Consider the following 17,053-nt stretch of genomic DNA (forward strand, 5'->3'; position numbering starts at 1 on the left):
GCTCTAAGAGTCCCCATGCGCAGCCTTTCTGCCTGCACCCTCCCCAGAGGTGTGAAGGCCCTCTCATGCTACAAAATCAGCTTCTATTCTGTGCATATTTCTGTGATGCACCTCTCAAGGTGTAGGAGCATAATTTGTGATGATATCTGTCACATACGGAATATTTTACAAAATATTCTGTCTGTAGTATAAAAATATGCAAAACAGCACCATTATCCTGCCTCTGAATTGTAGAAATGAAAATATAAGCTGAAAGGTGGAGTTTATTGCCTCCACTAAGGTTTATAGCACATTGCCAATATGAGATGTTAACCCTAAGACCTCTCTGGAAGCAACTGATTTACTATAGGGAAATGCTGAAATAAAATCCACGGGTTCATAAAAATGTAATGTAAATTTTTTGGCAGCTGTTGCCAATGGTTATTTTTAAAGTCTTACATTAAATATTTTAGTTTAGATCTCAAACACAAATCATTACAAAAATAAATCTGCGTGTGTGTTGTCTTCCATTCTGTATTTTGATTGAGGCAGAGTCAGTTGTTAGCTGCATGATCTGAGCACAGACGCTGAGTCCTGTTATTTTCTTAGTTAAGAATTGCTGTTACAAACACTTGACAGTGGTTTATAATGGCAATAATCCCTTTTGAAAATAGTTGTTGTTATAGTTCATAAGCAGTTTGCCGGGACATTAACCCCAACTTCACCTCTGATGGCTAAGAAAAGAATCTGGTCAATAGCCAGAGGTCATGTTTAATAATTTTAGAGGATTATCACATGAGTGATAATGTGCATAAGAATGCATTTTTTTTTAAAGTTTTCTTTAACATTGCTTTGGCGAGAAGGAAGATGTTGACTGTGGAAAATATTTGAATTCTTATCAGTCAGAATTTAGAACAGTTGCTTACTAAGAGTGCTGACTTAAAAATTCTTGTGCTTCTTTTGTTGATCTTGCATGCTGATGCACACGACCTACTAATGTGATGCTCGGCGTTCCATACAAAGCCATTCATCCATGTTATATGTGAAAGAAGCTTCCTGGTCTGTACATGTGCTATGTCACATTCCTCTGGTTTTCTAACAAAGCTTTTAATTGGTATGCTGTGACTAATGAGCATGAAGTCCCAGAGGAAATGGAGCAGAATTTTCTATTATCCACTAGGATGAGCTTCAAGCACATTGATTATCAGGACTTGAACTCCAGGATGAGCCAGGGTCAGAGGCTCCAAATAGGGCCTAATAGTAGAATTTTTTGCTTCCATATATTGCACTTTTTTTTAGCTAACCAGTGTTGTACATTCAATAGTATTGCTTTAACTACAGTTGCCTTTTGTGTCAGACTTAAACAGAGTCCCTCACCACTCCTCATTAAAGTTCCCATGGTACTTTAATGCTGGTTTCCTGGCCTAATTCCAGTCTGGGTAATTACATGGTTGCATACGGGGTGTGTGTGTGTGTGTGTGAGAGAGAGAGAGAGAGCGAATAAATCCCCCTGTGGTTTCACATGGCTGCTCTGCCTCTGGTCTGCTAGGTGACCTTGGGCAAGTCACTTCACTTCACTTCACTTTGCCTCTTTAACATGGGGATAATGATAATGAACCGCTTTGAGCTCTACTAATGAAAAGTGCTATATAACAATTATTTATTATTATTATTAATTTCCCTTCCTAAAAACCTGTGTACAGTGAATCTAGCACAGAACAGCGGCCACATTGCAACCCAGAGGTCACTGCATTTCTGTGGGGCGTATTCAGAAAAAAATTGTGAGTATTGTGTCCAGTTTTGGGATGTGGACAATTTGGAGAGAGTCCAGCGGAGGGCAACGAAAATGACTAGGGGGCTGGGGCACATGACTTACGAGGAGAGGCTGAGGGAACTTGGGTTATTTAGTCTGCAGAAGAGAAGAGTGAGGGGAGATTTGATAGCAGCTTTCAATTTCTAGTTTGAAGTCTTCAGGGGGTTGGGCACTTCCTAATGCTAGGGAATAGTAAACACTTAGTTTGAATTGAGATTAAATGTATTCTGTATTTACAGTTAGAAAGTAATGGGAAACAATAGGAAGACATTATCACCGACGTATACAGTAATCCTGAGCTCACTGGTCTAGGATTTTCTCTTGGACCAGTTTGTTAGGAAAGTGTGACCATAAAAGTGGACTTTATGTTGATATATTTCAAACTGATGTATTTTGGCATGTGAACAGACCTTTTCAAACATATCTCTTCCAAGGACCAGGGGTGGACCAAGTAAGATGACTGTGTATTGGACAGGATGGAGATGACATGGGCTATGTGAGTTAAGCCTGGATGATTTCTAACATTAATGAAAACGAGTCCACCTAGTCCTTCAATACTGACTGCCAATTTGGGAAGGTTGTGCTCCTGCCTTTGGGCCTGAATACCACTAAATCAACATAGACAGGAGACAAGATGGGACAGATTAAATGTAAACAGTCAAAAATGCACTGTCTGCAGACCTGAGTCAGGACTGTTGTGTCAGATCCTTTGCATTTTATTTATTTATTTATTTATTTATTAATAAAACAGCTCAGCTAGTAAAGAACCAAGCATTTCAGAGTACAAACTGACAGTAAAATATAAAATAAAAAAAATCCCTATAATGGCATGAGCTGAGTAGTAATAAATAAAAATGTGCTGGAAATTGTTAACATAGATGTCCTAATCATCAATCCCTGTCTTACCATCTTCCCTGTTCAACAGACCAAAGTAATTGAGAAATGAATATAGATAGGTTTACTTTATGTTAACGTTTTCAAATTCATAAGCCAGGGAGAACTGTACATACTGGCCAAGTGTCCCAGCCCTCCAGCTCTACCTAAAGGAAAGCAGAGGTAAATCCATAGTTGTATTGGGTTTTTGCTGCCGGCCATCATTGCTGCACACTTAATGCATGCTTATGTGTATTATTGCAGGAAAGCTCAAACATTAACTCTAGAGCTTTTCGTAGTGTCTCCTTCAGGGGCAACATCAAATAACACTTACATTGAACTGCTCTAACTCAAAGCAGATTAATATTGCCACAAACCCAAAAGAGCAGGAAAATGATTGCTTAATTTTCTGATATAATATATAGAAATATATTTTCTCAAATTTATCATTTCAGAGTTTTCCAAAGGAATTTGTGGTTAAACCTTTCTCTCCCTCCCTCCCTATTACTAAAACATCAAGCTGAGCTACAGAATCCTTGCAGGCTTATGCTCTCCAAGTTGACAATTTTCAGTGAAGGAAGCCTCACTTTGCTCAATGCGGCTGACATGGGTTGGGTGCCAGCTGCTACAGCCCTCAGAGCAACTTAAGGCAGCCTTGGGACTGCTCTAAGTTTTGCCTGGTTATTTTGATCCTCAAATGGCCATTCCACCATTAGGAATTGTGGTCTGGCCATGCCCCCACTTTGTTTGGCCTAAACCTCAACATGCCCCTTCTCCCCAGGGTCTGCATCAAGGACTACTTACCCTGCACCAACTGAGGAGTCTTGTATACTAAAGGAATCCTTAGGAAAGGTGGGAGAGGCTATGGCCTGCGGAGGGGAGCTATGGTTTACGGAGGGGCCTGCTAACTTTATGGCCTGTGGAGGGGCTGCGGAGCTATGGTTTACGGAGGGGCCTGCTAACTTCTTCCTACCTGTGGAATGTGGGAGGAACAGACATGAGGCCTGAGGCAGTAGGTCCATTTCTTGAACATCTTCCCATTGAAAATTATGACAAAACTCTAATTTCATTGGGAGCAGTTTCAGTCAAAGTGCTCTGAACTGTTGCCAGATAGATAGTGGGCTTTCTATCAGCAAAGGCAGGAGGGAACATGGAGTTGGATTTTTCTATTTATTATTTATCTTCCTCCTTGAAATGTACTCTGACTACATCCCAGCATGATCATCTGAAAATGCAGGTGTTTCCACTAGGGCTGTCAAGCGATTAAAAAAATTAATCGTGATTAATCGCACTGTTAAAGAAAAATAGAACACCATTTATTTAACTATTTTGGATGAAAAGAAATAGTATTTTTCAATTCACCTAATACAAATAATATAGTGTGATCTCTTTATCATAAAAGTGGAACTTACAAATGTAGAATTGGCAAAAAGAAAAGGAGTACTTGTGGCACCTTAGAGACTAACCAATTTATTTGAGCATAAGCTTTCGTGAGCTACAGCTCACTTCATCGGATACATCTGAAACCTGTCAAATGTAGAATTATGTACAAAAAAATAACTGCACTCAAAAATAAAACAATGTAAAACTTTAGTGCCTACAAGTCCACTCAGTCTTACTTATTGTTCAAGCAATTGCTCAGACAAACAAGTTTGTTTACATTTGCAGGAGACAGTGCTGTCCACTTCTTGTTTACAATGTCATCTGGAAGTGACAATGGGTGTTTGCATGTCATTGTTGGGTGCCAGATGCGCTAAAGATTCATATGTTCCTTCGTGCTTCAACCACCTTTCCGAGGACGTGCGTCCATGCCAATGACAGGTTCTGCTCGATAACGATCCAAAGCTGTGGTGACTGACACATGTTCATTTTCATGAGCTGAGTCAGATGCCACCATCTGGTTGTTTTTCTTTTTTGGTGGTTCGGGTTCTGTAGTTTCCACATCGGAGTGTTGCTCTTTTAAGACTTCTGAAAACATGCTCCACACCTCATCCCTCTCAGATTTTGGACGGCACTTCAGATTCTTATACCTTGGGTCGAGTGCTGTAGCTACCTTTAGAAATCTCACATTGGTACCTTCTTTGTGTTTTGTCAGATCTGCAGTGAAAGTGTTCTTAAAATGAACAACATGTGCTGGGTCATCATCTGAGATTGCTATAACATGAAATATATGGCAGAATGAGGGTAAAACAGAGCAGGAGACACAGAATTCTTCACCAAGGAATTCAGTCACAAATGTAATTAACACTTTTTTTTTTAATGAGCATCATCAGTATGGAAGCATGTCCTCTGGAATGGTGGCCAAAGCATGAGGGAACATAGAAATGTTTAGCATATCTGGCACGTAAATACCTTGTAATGCCGGATACAAAAGTGTCATGCAAATGCCTGTTCTCAGTTTCAGGTGACATTGTAAATAAGAAGAGGGCAGCATTATTTCCCATAAATGTAAGCAAACTTGTTTGTCTGAGCGATTGGCTGAACAAGTAGTAGGACTGAGTGGACTCATAGACTGTGAAGTTTTATATTTTTTTTTGTTTTTTGAGTGCAGTTAGGTAACAAAAAAATCTACATTTGTAAGTTGCACTTTAACAATAAAGAAATTGCACTTCAGTACTTGTATGAGGTGAATTGAAAAATACTATTTTTGTTTATCATTTTACAGTGCAAGTATTTGTAATAAAAATAATAATACAAAGTGAGGACTTACACATTGCATTCTGTGTTGTAATTGAAATCAATATATTTGAAAATGTAAAAAAAATCCAAAAATAATTAATAAATTTCAATTGGTATTCTATTATTTAACAGTGCAATTAAAAGTGTGATTAATCGTGATTAATTTTTGAGTTAATCACGTGAGTTAACTGCGATTAATCTACAGCCCTAGTTTCCACAATTGGTTAAAAACATTTTAGAAAAAGCAAGGTTTCAGGTAATGTCTAATACACACACACACACAGAGTCACTGAATGTGAAGTGTATGAGTTGTGATGGACAACGAAAAGTAATGATACTCGGTGCGGATCATCTGTACATCTCAAAATATATCACAATGCAGGGTAAAGGATAATTACCTTCTTTTTACAGATAGGGAAACTGAGAGACAGTGAGTTGAAGTGAATTGCTGAGGGTAGTGTAGCTAGGAATAAAGCATAGGTCCCTTGACTCTCCGGTCCAGTACTCTATCCACTGGACCACACTGTCTGCACTGGGAGTTTGCAGAGTTGTCTGGGTCCCATTTATTTCCAGCAGATGAGTCATGTGAACCCACAAATGACCTAGCCCCAACATCCCCATGAGGTCGAACTACTACTTAATAGAAAATTGCAGAAAAGTCTGTAAAGAGCCCACCAAGCAGTGCCAGGGATCTCACAAACTGCACTGCAGCAGAGATCCTACAGTATTTAGTTGTTGGCACTTTTATCTCTCATAAAATGTAAAAAAAAAAAAAAAAAAAAAAAGTATATATTTTTTGCATGTTTAACTTGGCAGCGGCTTATAAATGGTTTCTTTCCAGTTGGTAATTTAGGTGCTTACAAATGTGTGTGTTTGGAGCAACATTGGCTCTAAGAGGAAAATAAATGCTAATAGAAGTTAAATTCTTAATGCTTTCAAATTTATATTGTTTTCATTCTTTCCATTTAAAAGCCCTATACCTTTTTCAACAAACAAATTTAAAATTACATTTTGAAGGAAATGTAGCACTGTATCACTAAGATCCCTGTCTAAGTCATCTGCTCTTTATACTATTTAACAAAGCTGTGAGATCAAGACAGGTTAAATATTTATAATAGGATCTCACCTCCATTCATGTCCATGTGGGTGTAAAGAAAGAAAAGGTGTGGAGATGTGAAGAACTGCCGCTTAACTAAATTAATGTAAAAGTCAAGCTCTTTAAAGAGCGGCAAATATTTGTTTCTAACGTGTGTGTGTGTGTGTAACTGGTTGTCTGATGCTACATTTTAATGCTTTCATGGTTGGTTGAAAAGACCAAAAGTGCAACTGTTACTGAGTTTTGTAAATTCACAAAGAGAAGAGCAATTTAACATGTAACTGACCTTTTACAGTGTGAAATGAAAAAATGTACTGTTAGGGTTACCAGAGTGTGGCAGGATGTTTAATCAGCTTCTTTGCTTTAAGGAACAGTAGGAAGGAGATGATGTATTAAAGATGATGACTTCTTCTAGACCTTCACTTGTAATGCCAGGATCTGAACACAATAGCAGATCAAATCTCTCCACAGGAACTTCCTACTGGACCCTCTATTTTTAGATTTTTGTGGTTCCTTTTTCCTTAGTGCCTGACTACTTGCCTTTTGCTCCTCCTAGGGCTCTGAATTTGTTTCTTCCCTTTGTTATTCTTCTAAAACCCTGATGATAAATTATTGCCCAGTATGGAAGTACATTATCAATATTGTAGAGCACACAAAAAAAGGGAAAAAGACAACGTGATCAGACCCATATGTTTTCAGAGTTAATGTTAGTGGTCTCACAAGATATTAGATTAATAGTACTAGAGGTTAACTGTCACAGAACCATTATCACACTGGCAGCAACAGTGCAAACTTTCCACACTTTTGTGCCGCTGTGCTTCACCAGGGGATTACTTTTCCAGCAGAGTAGAGAAGATCGTTTAGGCATGTTGCCAATTCAGTTTGTAGACCTTCATCTGAAACTGCAAAGAAGAGTGCCTGTCACTGCATATTATGAAGGCATGGGGGTTTAGAGAGAATTTTACTGTAGGAGACTAAATTCTAATCTCCAACATGCCTAGTATATCTGAGAATATAATATGGTATTTTAATTACTACTAGACTCATTCTTCTCTTTCTTTAGAACATAAGAATGGCCATTCTGGGTCAGACCAATGGTCCATCTAGCCCAATATCCTCTCTTCCAGCAGTGGCCAGTGCCAGATGCTTGAGCGTGGGTGAACAGGGCAATTTATCAAGTGATGAATCCTCTGTCATCCAGTCCCAGCTTCTAGCAGTCAAAGGTTTAGGGACACCCAGAGCACAGGGTTGCATCCATGACCATCTTGGCCAATAGCCATTGATGGACCTATCCTCCATAAAATTATCTAATTCTTTTTTGAACCCAGTTATGCTTTTGGCTGTCACAGCATCCCCTGGCAACGAGTTCAACATGTTGACTGTGTTGTGTGAAGAAGTACTTCCTTATGTTTGTTTTAAACCTGCTGCCTATTAATTTAATTGGCTGACCCCTAGTTCTTGTGTTATGTGAAGTGGTAAATAACACTTCCTTATTTACTTTCTCCACACCATTCAAGATTTTATAGACCTCTATCATCTCTTTTTCCAAGCTAAACAATCCCAGTCTTTTTAATCTCTCTTTATATGGAAGCCTTTTCATATCCCTAATAATTTTTGTTGCCCTTCTCTGTCAGTATTCAAGGTGTGGGCGTACCATAGATTTATATAGTGGTATTATGTTATGTTCTGTCTTATCTATCCCTTTCCAAATGGTTCCTAGGATTTTTAAGTTCTCTACTTAGACTCATTGCCTCCTGCTGCTCCAGACACAGCTTCTGCTCCCTCAGGGGCTGTGCCTGCTCCTTTTCCACTTTGCTAGTGTGCCTCAAGAATCCAGGGTCCCCTACTTTTTTCATCCTATACCTGCATGACTTATATCTACTCTTAAAGTGACAGTGATAATTTCTACACCTACAGCTCACAGGTGATCAGCCTTTTACCACTAACTCCCCCTCCCACTCCTGCCTGTCTTTGTTCCTTTCAAACCTTTAATATAATATATATTATGTTAAAATACTCATATTATTTAAAATATTCTCCCAACAATTTGTGTACATCACAGAGGCATACTTCTTTGTTACACTTTCACTGTAACTCTCTTCTACTGTGACTTCTTCTTTCCTTTTTTCCATCCTCTTCCTGCTCCTTCCCCTCTCCCCCCCGCACACATTTTTTTACCCATCCTCAGTGTCCTCAGTTTAAATTAGTCCTTGATCGTGCTCTCTTTGAAGTCAATGGAAAAACTTCCATTTACTACAGTAGGAGCAGGCCCTAATATTGATTGTAAGCTTCTCTGGGCTGGGGCCTGTCACTTTACTTTGTCCATAAAATGCTATGCAGATCCATTGTGCTATAGAATAAATAGTAGCAATGGGATGAGGAAGTGAGGTTCAGATTCATAATAGGTTAAGGATAGGTTTGGGGGTCTGAGCCCAAATCAGGTTGTACAGCTCCTGTGAAATTTTGGCACTAAATAATGGACACCTTGGGACATTTTGGCTATCTTCTATGCCTCCCTCATCACATGGAACATCCTTGTGAACATCTGTGTTGAACCGCTTTTCTTCTGCATTCAAGTCCTGCCTGAAGACCCATTTCTACTGTGCCTCCTACAGGTAGCTAACTGGTTGATTTCACTGAGGTTGTTGGATACTCGGGGAGAAATATATATAAAATAATCTTCATATTAAAATGATACATTGTTTATTATTAGAACATGGGAAGTCCCTAACTGACCATGTTACTTTTATGTTTTTCTCATTTCTCTATCGCTTGCTCTGTTTTGATTTTTTGGACTGTCAGCTTTTCAGCGCAGCAGATGTACCTCCTTCTGTGTTTGTAAGATGTCTAAAGCATTGTGGGCACTGCTAGAAACAAATGGCAATTATTATACAAAGCATTATCAAAAATGAACCCTCTCAGATTTTGAATCCATCATAAAACCGAAACAGTACGGTCGGGGTCAGATTAGGGAATTCATGAAGCTTCACCCCAAATTCGAAGAAGTCTGGATTGGAAACTCCATTTGTGGTGCAGTTCTAATTGTGACCTAAGCTTTATGTTTATCTTCAGGACATCTTCCTTTCCCATCAATTAGATCATGTCACTGCCCACCCAGAATCCCTCCATTGACTCCTCCATCCACTGTTCTCTAAGTTTCTTGTTACTGCCTTCAAAGCTCTACAAGTCTCAGCTCTTTTCTCTTTAACCTCCCTTGTCAAGCTTTACATCATTCTCCCCCTCACTGGTCTGCCCATGTTCTCAGGCTTGTCCTCCCCTTTGTCAGTTTCGCCCATGCGCTCTCTTTTGCAAGGTAGCTCCTTGAACTCATCTGCCTGAAAGGGCTGTATTTTGTCTACATTTAAGCAATCCCTTTTAAAGACCCATTGCTGCTGTTCAATTTGCAATGAATTGAGTTGATGTGTGTAAAACTTTCCTGTTGTTCCCTTCCACCTTCCTCTGTCTGGTATGAGACAGGAGCTCTTTGGAGCAGACACCATCCTTTCTTGAATGTATAGAAAGCACATTGTGAGTGTTGCCATAAACAAATAGCAAATAATAATAATGAGCATGTATACTTAGCCAGGATAATGACCCTTGCGATTGACATCATAAAGATTGTAGAATACTGAATCCTTATCTGTGCACTCAGTATGAATATCCTCTGGTTCACAGTCAAAATCTAAGTACTGCTTGTGTTATGCTATAAAATATGTAAGCACATGTTGTCTAAAATATAGATTTTGGTGCTGTATAAATATACTGCTGTGCATGTTGTAAGGAGGATGGAAACCAGAAGTGTAAAAAATGAACTGCTATCAGAAGATTAACATTTAGGTAAGAAAAGAATTAATTGAAATGTACTGAAATAGATGTAGGTCGTTACGATGATACTTACACATTTCCTGTACAGTACATGAATCTGCACAGGATACTTGTGAAAGTGTTTGAGGTTTCTTGTAGACCGCAGAATTACTTCTTCAAAGAATAATTCCATATCAGGGTATAGTAACTCCTTCTCTTTCCCGCGCCCCTCTCCCTCTGCTTCCTAGATAAACAACTGGTAAACTTTCTGACAGAGAAAGTAGCAGTCTGTCTTCCATTAGGTAAGAATTCTATTCTGTTTACCTCACTGGCTAAAAAAGCATTGTAAATACTATAAAATAGGTTTTCTTGGCCATTGGCCCTTATATCTTTTTTGCTGTTTTTCTTGTTCTTTATCTAAGTGTGTCTTTAATACCATGAGACTTCAGTGAATATTTCTTATTGACAGCAAAAAACCCCATATTATACTAAATGGGTCTGTTTAAGTTTCTGGTAACTTGCTAAGAACACATCTCCTTTATTTATTTATGACTTTTATTAATAAATAAATACATAAATCCTTTGATGTACCTTAATGGCACAGTTCAGAAGATTGGTAGAGCCAGGGTCTAGTAAAGGACATAATTGAAATATATTGTCACTGCTTTAAATTGCAGTTTTTATATAGGATTTTAGGTGCAGCCTATATCTTAGATTTAGATGTGTTGGCATTTATCACAATATTTAGAAAATCCTTGATTTTAGTATGGAAATTAAATTAGCCCGAGGTGTAACCTCTTTTTCTCAGATGAAATAACAGTCATAATCTGAATTCATGTGTACCATATTTTATTGAGATTATGAGAAATACAAGTGTTGCCAATGTTAAATAAAGTACAATCAAGTATCAGCCCAGGATAAGGCTTCAGTGTATCGTGAATGTTTGTACTTTGAGTCCCTTTGGTAGTAACATTCATGCAAAACAGATAGCTGGTTGTCACACATTATCAAGTCATTTCTGCTGTCTCTCTGTTTTGTCCTAGAAGTATGCTCAGTTTTATTTCCTTGCTCTTTAGTGGAAGATTTCTTATTTTGCCAGATAATTTGAGGAAGAATCTTTCCTGTATTTCTTCATATTTTCCCCAATGGTGTAAAAAGTATCTTTTAATTGCAACTCTCTCTCCTTCGTCACATTGATGATAATGCCGTTCTTTCTGGGTTGCCTGTATATCTTGTTTCTCTACGTTTCTGTTTCTAGTTTATCACTGCCTCTGTGCTTGGTGAGCATCTGCCTATATACCCTGCATTTTTCCATTTTAAGAAGTAATTGTTAGAATGAAGCTTTGATTCAGGGATCAACTTCAATTTAGCTTGTTTTCAAAGTATCTTAGAGTTCAGTGGGTCAAACTGTCACAGATCTATATATGGAGGGTTGTCTTCGCAGGTGGTGCCCTCCTTCTCCCCATGGATTCCTTACTGCTGTGGCACTTCATCTGCCCTCCCATCTCCTGGGTGCCCCTGTATGTTTCTCAGGTCCATGCCCATAGGAAAGAGATGAAAAAGATAGAGGTAGCAGGGGGAGTCCTCAGGCCAGAGGGGGATAAACACTGCAGAAAATCCCTGGGGAAAAAAGGTATGTATTGGTCCATATAGGCTGGGCCTGATTCCCTCATAGCACAGCTCTAGTGGAGCTGGAAAAGGCGAATACCAGGGCAGAGATACAGAGCCTCTCCACAAATGACCATGGTCTCGCCTATCTCCTGGGTTACACCAGATTTGCAAATGTGCCCTGTGGCTCTCTCTGCTAGGGAACAAGAGAAGTTACCATATAATGTGAGGGCATCTCCATTAGAAGATCCTCATGGACATTTGTTCCTACAGAGCTCCCTTCATCTTTTAACACAGGAGAGGATTTAGAGGAATGGGGCGAGAGAGAATAAAATGCTGATCATTATGTGCATTGCTTGTAGGGGGACACCACTATTTTTCTGTTACTAGACACAATGAATTGCCAGTTCATGTGAAATGTTAAATGTTTTCCTGTAGAGCTGGACAGTTGTGTATGCTCAGACATAAAGATGAATATTGCCCACAGTAAAGAGTCCAGTAGATTGTTTAGAGATTGACTGGGTTTCCACATCACTGCATTCTTAAAATCAAGGCTACTCTCGACTGTGTAGTTCAGATTTTAAAGCCAGCTGTTAATAGGGTTGTGGAATATATTTTCCTGCTTTGCCCTGCAGTGAGACCTTCTTTGAGCAGGGTTAGTACACAGAGGTAAAAACACCCGAGTCCTTTGTTTATTAACCACTGTTGCTCATACAATAGTGGGAGGCTTTAGCTGACAGAGTGTAGATGCAGCTATTTTGGCTTAATTTAATGTTTAATTAACATTCTGGAGGTGAGGCAATCTCTCCCTTATTACCCTCCATAAACTGTTGCTGGATTATTTATCAGGAATGATTTATAAGAGTGCAGTTGTATGCATCCACAGGTCAGGGAAGACTGACTTCCTTATTAAAACTGATCTCAACAAAGACCTTTTCTGGACCTGAGAGGAAAGAAGAGTGAGCACTATGCCATAGCTTCATGCTTCTGCAGTTGTAAAGTGTTTTGGAAACTGTTTGTTCAAAGCTCAGAGATCTTCTTTCTTAAGTTCTGTTGCTATGCTGACTTGTAAAGAAGCTGCAGCCAAAAACGTACGTGTGTGTGTGTATCGTTCCTGCCTGTGGATGAGTGTAGGGTTGAAACTAGCTTCCTGTTGCTGTTGAAGGCTAACTTGAAAAGGAAGAGTTATTGAAGTCCATGTCAAGAATAGTCTAAAAAGGAGGAAATTCACTTTTTCTTGCTGATAGTTGGGGGAGAAGGATTTGTTGGAGAAGGATGATAGTTAAGTAAATTAACAGTTCAGTATGTAGCTTTTGATTCTGTGCAGCTTGATTTTATCTGCAAATTAAGCAGCCTGAGCTGTAAATCTAAAATGATTTATCTGCTTTCTTGGGGGACAAGGGTGTGACAAATCCTGTGTATAATTACAGTGAACTCAGTAGAAAAATAGTTTGGGGATCTGCGAATGGTGTAACATTTTATGAAAAAATACACCTATTGCACATGAACTGCATTTTTTAATGTAAAACATCAAGACAGGCTGCCTAGGTGCTTGGCTGAGACATTTGGAATATGCTTCAGCATCCAGGAGCCAGGATGAAAGGAGACCGGTAATATCACTACTCTGCACCTAGAACATCCACATTCTTCTTAGATTGTTCAGATTCTTTTTGGGTGCCTGGATGAGTCAGATGGTTCTGTTCAAATATCTGTTAAAGAATTAGTGCAATATACCCATCCCTCTAAGCAAGCCCAGGATAACTGATTGGATGAGACCTTATTAAAGTTAGTGTTCACATAGCTATACTTTTCTCTTATCTTAATTAAAAACTAGCAAGATGATAAATGAATAAATAATTGTTGACCTTATTCAGAAATATCTGTCCTAATGGCATAAGCAATTTGTACTGTTTTCAGTGTGAGCAGGTAAACAGCTTTGGTAAAAATCAGAACAGGTCTAAAATCCCATGCAGTCAGTTCTGCATTCCTCCTTGCCTGTCAGTATGACATTTTCTTTCATCCCTGTGGCTTTGTCATTAAGTTTTCTCTTTCTCTCTCTCTTTTACACACAAATGGACATGCACACGCACACACACACACAGTCTGCCACAAAGAGTTTAAACTCTGGGAGGTATAAGTTTGCTGCAATTTTGAAGGTGCCAAGGTTTTGTGAGTGTGGGGATCTTTTTGTCTTTTCTGGTTGCAGCAGAATAAATAAATAAGAAAAAGTGAGATTGAAAAAACAAACTAGGCCAGGTAATTTATCAAAACATCCTCTGACATTGTCTTCAAGCTGCCAGTGTTTATTTTACACATTGAAGCTGCTCTTATGTGCCAGTGTGCTGCCCTCTGACATTTATCACTGTTCGCATGTGTTAGCCAGCAAATGGAGTTCTCTCTTCTCCCCTCCCCCCACAAAGTAAACTAAAACCAAGCATGACTGACAAGACTTTTTTTTAATCTTGCACATCAAACAGCTGCTTTGAAAGGCTGCTGTAGCATGTGTGCCAATGTCAGTGACTATTTGTGCTATATTTATTAGACAGATACAGGTTCATTCATGTGGACATTGAACAAGATTTATGACGGAATTTCTTTAGATGGGAACCAATCATTTTACTAAGAAAGGATTATTATACTTCGTTGCTATATGAATGCTTCTCAAATGCAGCCACCGTGGCCGCATGTGGCCACCAGGGGCTTTTCTTGCAGCCACAGCCTCCTGGGCTGTGATTGTGGAAAGGGGGTAAAGTAGCGGCCCCTCCCCTCCTGTTGCTCCTGGATGCACCGCCCCACCCCCACTCCTCTGGAGACACCTGGGGAACAACACTGGAGGAGCAGGAAGCCCATGATTTCCCCATCTTCCCAGGGGCGGTGGGGTTCAGGCTTTGGGGTTCAGCCTTGGGGTGGCAAGGTGGCAGGCTCTGGCTATGGGGCTTCAGGCTCCATCCTCAGGCTCCAGCTGCATGGTGATAGGTTCCAGGCTCCAGCAACATGGCTTTGGGCTCCATCCCCAGGCCCCATCTCCTGGCCATGGGGCTTCAAGCTCCAGTCCCCTGCTGCTTCCCTAGTTCCCCACTCACCCATCCTCATTGTCCCTGGCCTCTGCTGCCTCCCCCAATCCCCCATCCGGAGCATAATTTGTCCCTAGGCTTGCCAGGGCTGAGTAAGTCTGCTGTGAAAAGTGATACTTGTATTTTTGTTAATACCACTTTTCACAATGGACTTACTAGCCAGCAATAAATAAATTACAATTTGGACATGTGTATGTGCATATTTATTTGTTTTTCCTAAAGCTAATTTAGTGTTTTAGGAAAAAGTGCAAGAGCGGCCACCAGCAAGAATTGGTGGCCGCTCTCGGAGGCCACCAAAAAATTTGTCCTGAGAACCCCTGCATATATTCACAGATTCCAAGGCCAGAAAGGTCCATTCTGATCATCTAGTGTGACCTCCTGTATAATGAAGGCTATAGAACTTCCCCTAAATAATTCCTAGAGCATGTCATTTGGAAAAACATCCAATCTTGATTTGAAAATTGCCAGTGATAGAGAATCCACCGGGACTCTTGGTTCCAATGGTTATTTACTCTCACTGTTAAAAATTTACACCATATTTCCAGTCTGTATTTGTCTAGCTTCCACTTCCAGTCATAAGCTCTTATTAGACTTTTGTCTGCTAGACAGGAGCCCATTATCAAATATTTGTTCCCCATGTAGATATTTATAGATTGATCAGGTCACTCCTTAACCTTCTCTTTGTTAAGCTTCCCTTTTATTCTCCAAGATTGGTGCTGTTTGGACTCACACACCTGAACTAACACCAGAGTTTGTCTGCAAAATACTTCTACCTCTCTATACAGGGTTGCAAGTGTAACACTGACAGACCCCAGTTGTTGGCAGGTGGGATCGAACCATGGGCCTCTGGAGTCAACTGGCTCTTAACCAAGGCTATAGAGGAGACTCATTTAACTCTCTCTAAGTGGTCTCGATGCCACTAGGTGGGAAAGAACACCACACCCATTGCGGGTTACACAACCACCTAGCATCAGGATGACTGAAGTGTACTTTCCAAAACCTGCCATCCTATTATAGGTGGGTGTAAAACAAGGTTACTGCACCAGCAGTTTTATCATCTAAAATAAGTTTGCTGTGATTTTAAAAATACTTAGTAATGTTTTAATTTCATTTGTACTGCTGTTTCAAAACTGGGATGCAGTAGAGTGGAAGCTTGCACACTGAAGTTTGTGGAGGATTTGCTGGATGTCCGTGGAGAACAGGCTGGTCCCATGTGCTGGTCCCATGTGCTGGCTCATTCCCCTTTTTTCCAACTGAGTGCACCAGAAAAGATGGAAAAATGGAGATGAAACAAATAATGAATTAAAGACCACTTAAAATATATCCAGTATTTCCCTAATGTTACTTTTCCATATAAGTAATTGCTGTAATTCTACAGGGATGTTATGAGATTGCAAATAGGTAGCCAGACGTACTCTTTCTCACTCTATTAAGATATTGTTGATGTTATGGGAGGTTTGAGAACTTCTACATTAGAACTCTTGTTTAGATTTCATAATCTTGCAGAAAATGTTTATTATTTTAACATTAAGGAGACACAATCCAACAGTGATGCTGTAATTATAGTTATTAGCCAGCCTTTTTATTTTGACCTTCTAAATGGAAAGAACATCTTTTCTTTTCTTTTTGTTTAGGCTCAAAAAACAATTAAAAAATAGAGTTAAATTGGACATGCTATTTCCCAATTATGAGACTTTGAAAAGTTGGTGTTTTTCACCTTCTGAAAATTGTTCTAACATTAAGTTGTCCATTTATAACTCAAAAATGACTTTAAAAAAATGTCAAATCTGTTCCGTATTTTAATCCTCAATGAGAACTAACACATAGGATTGATTCTACCATAGCAAAAGGTTTCCAATAATTTCCAGCATTAGAGGTGTTGATGTAGACAGTGGCAAATGAAAACAAACAGAGGGATGGATTTTAAGGGGCAGGCCACAAATTTATTAAACTTAACACAGGGGAGGAGTGCTAAGTCCCCATCACCCAGAGACTCAAGTACCAGGCATTTTAATTGGTTCAACTACACAGGTTACGGGGCTCCTACCATAAATATAACTGGAGGGGACTCTATTTAACTTACCCGTAGGACTCGGCTCATTCTTCTGAGTCCTACCACTCACAAAT

General features: G+C 39.5%; 1 protein-coding gene across 10 annotated transcripts in view; it reads left to right on the plus strand.

Moving 5' to 3' along the window:
* Positions 1 to 17,053, plus strand: part of KIAA1217 — a 540,319-nt gene that overhangs the window by 219,926 nt on the left and 303,340 nt on the right. The window contains exon 1 of one of the 10 annotated variants that reach the window (XM_084619502.1): positions 10,471 to 10,546. The exons of the other annotated variants lie outside the window; for them this stretch is intronic. The gene's annotated coding sequence lies outside the window, so the exon portion shown is untranslated. Of the gene's footprint in view, positions 1 to 10,470; positions 10,547 to 17,053 lie in introns of those variants that run through there. 10 annotated transcript variants of the gene reach the window in all.

The sequence above is a fragment of the Lepidochelys olivacea genome, assembly GCF_965140295.1.
Source record: "Lepidochelys olivacea isolate rLepOli2 genome assembly, chromosome: 2".
NCBI lineage: Eukaryota > Metazoa > Chordata > Testudines > Cheloniidae > Lepidochelys > Lepidochelys olivacea.